Source organism: Gadus macrocephalus, chromosome 21, assembly GCF_031168955.1.
Source record: "Gadus macrocephalus chromosome 21, ASM3116895v1".
NCBI classification, from domain to species: Eukaryota; Metazoa; Chordata; class Actinopteri; order Gadiformes; family Gadidae; genus Gadus; species Gadus macrocephalus.
In genome coordinates this window covers 4,950,589-4,953,088 of record NC_082402.1, presented here as the reverse complement: position 1 = coordinate 4,953,088, position 2,500 = coordinate 4,950,589, and the positions used below count along the sequence as shown (strand labels likewise).

The 2,500-nt window shown below is 48.0% G+C and overlaps 1 protein-coding gene across 1 annotated transcript in view; it reads right to left on the bottom strand.

Moving 5' to 3' along the window:
* Positions 1–2,500, bottom strand: part of LOC132450317 (1-phosphatidylinositol 4,5-bisphosphate phosphodiesterase beta-1-like) — a 58,599-nt gene that overhangs the window by 6,562 nt on the left and 49,537 nt on the right.

Sequence of the window (2,500 nt, the reverse complement as noted above, 5' to 3'; positions counted from 1 at the left end):
GGGGGGGGGGGGGGGGGGCGAATGACGCGGGGAGGGGGGATGAGCACACAGCTTGGGTAATTATTAAACCTCTCAGGAAATGATGGAGGACAGGATAAGGAGATTGCATTTTTACCATTTGGTCACTTAGCATTTATAATCAAAAGGCTGTTACGGTGAATTAAGATGGAGTACATATAGGAGCAGGTAAGGGGCTGTGGAGCATGTCTCTCAGGTTAGTCTGTGGACACTTGCTTTTATACAGAATCTATACACAGCCTTACGGTGCCTTCAGATGCATTTCAGGTTATTGATATTTAAACTACAGAGCCTGAAGATATGTGTGAGAGAGGGAGTGACCTGCATTCAGGAACATGGATTGTGTTGCATATTCTATGAATCAATATGAATGGAGAATCGGAAGTGTGTGAGGAAGGCATTGCCCTGTGTGTGTGTGTGTGTGTGTGTGTGTGTGTGTGTGTGTGTGTGTGTGTGTGTGTGTGTGTGTGTGTGATGTTTGGTCTACTTTATACAGTCTAGTTTATACTGAGACACTGACCAGCAGCCAAGTCTGCCGGCCAGCTTTGAAATCTGTTTCACAACACTGTCATTTGCCCGATTGCGCGAGCACGCACACGCACATTCCTAAAATACAACACTCTCTGACCTTCTTCACCAAACGGCCTCATTTTGACGAACCATCGAGGGAAGGTTCCTTCCGAGGACCAAATTAAGTTTTTCTGTGCCTGCTCGCAGCCCGGGCTGGTGACATAACGGCCGGCGCCCCACTACAACAAGGCTCGCGAACTGCCGCAACGGACGCCCTGATGGTAAATGGACTGCATTTATGGCGTGCTTTTATCCAAAGCACTTTACTAAAATCCTCCCATTCATAAACACATCCACACACCGACCACGGAGTCAACCATGCAAGGCGTCAGCCAGCTCGTCGGGTTCGGTTGAGATTATTAAGCGTTTGCTCAGGGCCACCTCGACACTCGAATCGAAGTTTGCAACCTTGAGGTTACCAGCCAACCCGCTCTACCTCCTGAGATACTGCCGCCCTGAGGAATCTATAGGCGTCAGCGACGACGCAGCGACCGCCGCAATGCTAGAAGAACTGCATTAATGCAGCGCGTTTCGAGGACGGACGCTTTTTCCAGTGGCTTTCATTTATCCATTCAGCGGCTTTCATTTATCAATTCATTCTCACATTGGTACAGCGAGGGCCACAGTCAGCTTGCCGGGAGCGGTTAAGGTTATCAGGGGTTTGCTCAGGGGCACCTCGGCACTGAGCTAGGAGGAGCCGGAGATGGAACCAGCAACCTTCCGGTCGCAATCTGCTCTATCTCCTGAGCCATTGCCGCACATCAGCGCGGTTTTCCTAGAGGGAAAACAGGATGCACTGCAGAGTGGAAACTGGCTGGTACTTCCTACTTCCATTCTCTGGACACACACACACTCAGAGACTGGCAAACCCGCACGCATGCACACACACCCACACACACCCCCACACACACACACACACACACACACACACACACACACACACACACACACACACACACACACACACACACACAACACACACACCACACACACACACACACACACACACACACGTGTCTCTGGGTGTTCATTCAGGGGCCCGGGGGATACCGAGGGAAAGGTGTGTTACAAAACATGGCCCAATTAGGAGCCCATTTCTAGATCACGTGACCAAACGAGAGGACAGGGTCGGCGCCCTGACAGGATCGCCTGCTGAGACTTTTTTTAATTTGCAATGGTTCATGCACACTGCCACATGTGTGTGTGGTGTTTCAAGGTTCTATGTGTGTGTTTTTCAGTGTGTGTGTGTGTGTGTGTGTGGGGGGGGGGGTGTTCATGCAGGGTTGGGTTTGGTTTGCTGGGAGAGAGAGAGAGAGAGAGAGAGAGAGAGAGAGAGAGAGAGAGAGAGAGAGAGAGAGAGAGAGAGAGAGAGAGAGAGAGAGAGAGAGAGAGAGAGATGAAACCACTTTCTTTCTTCAGAACTATATTTGTCAGCGAAAACCAATTGGAAAATAAAAGCATCAAGATAAGCGTATCCTAGTTACGGCAGAAAGGGCATTGAATGAAAACTAAACAGAAAAGACCAACAGAAATATTACAAATCCTTTTTGTCCTTATCTACCTCCATCCTGCTTCAAGCGGTTGTCATTGTGTGCTGCCTTCTACTGTCATGTGATTTGACATTTCAAGATAGTCTGGCAAGATGGGAGAATTTAAATCAACATATCGGCAAGAGGTATTAAACGTGCACAACCAATCATAACTAAATACGATAAAAGCACCAATAAATGTTGTCAGTTTGTCATAGCTTCCGTCCGAATGATAGATTGTCCGCAGACACCTGTACTCTTTTACAACCAGTGATAAAGGTCATAGACACAATGGATGTGGATATTGGGAGAAGGAGCATACAAAATGTATGATGCAATGTATGAGACACAAAAATGAAGTGTGTGTGTTTGTGTTTGTTTGC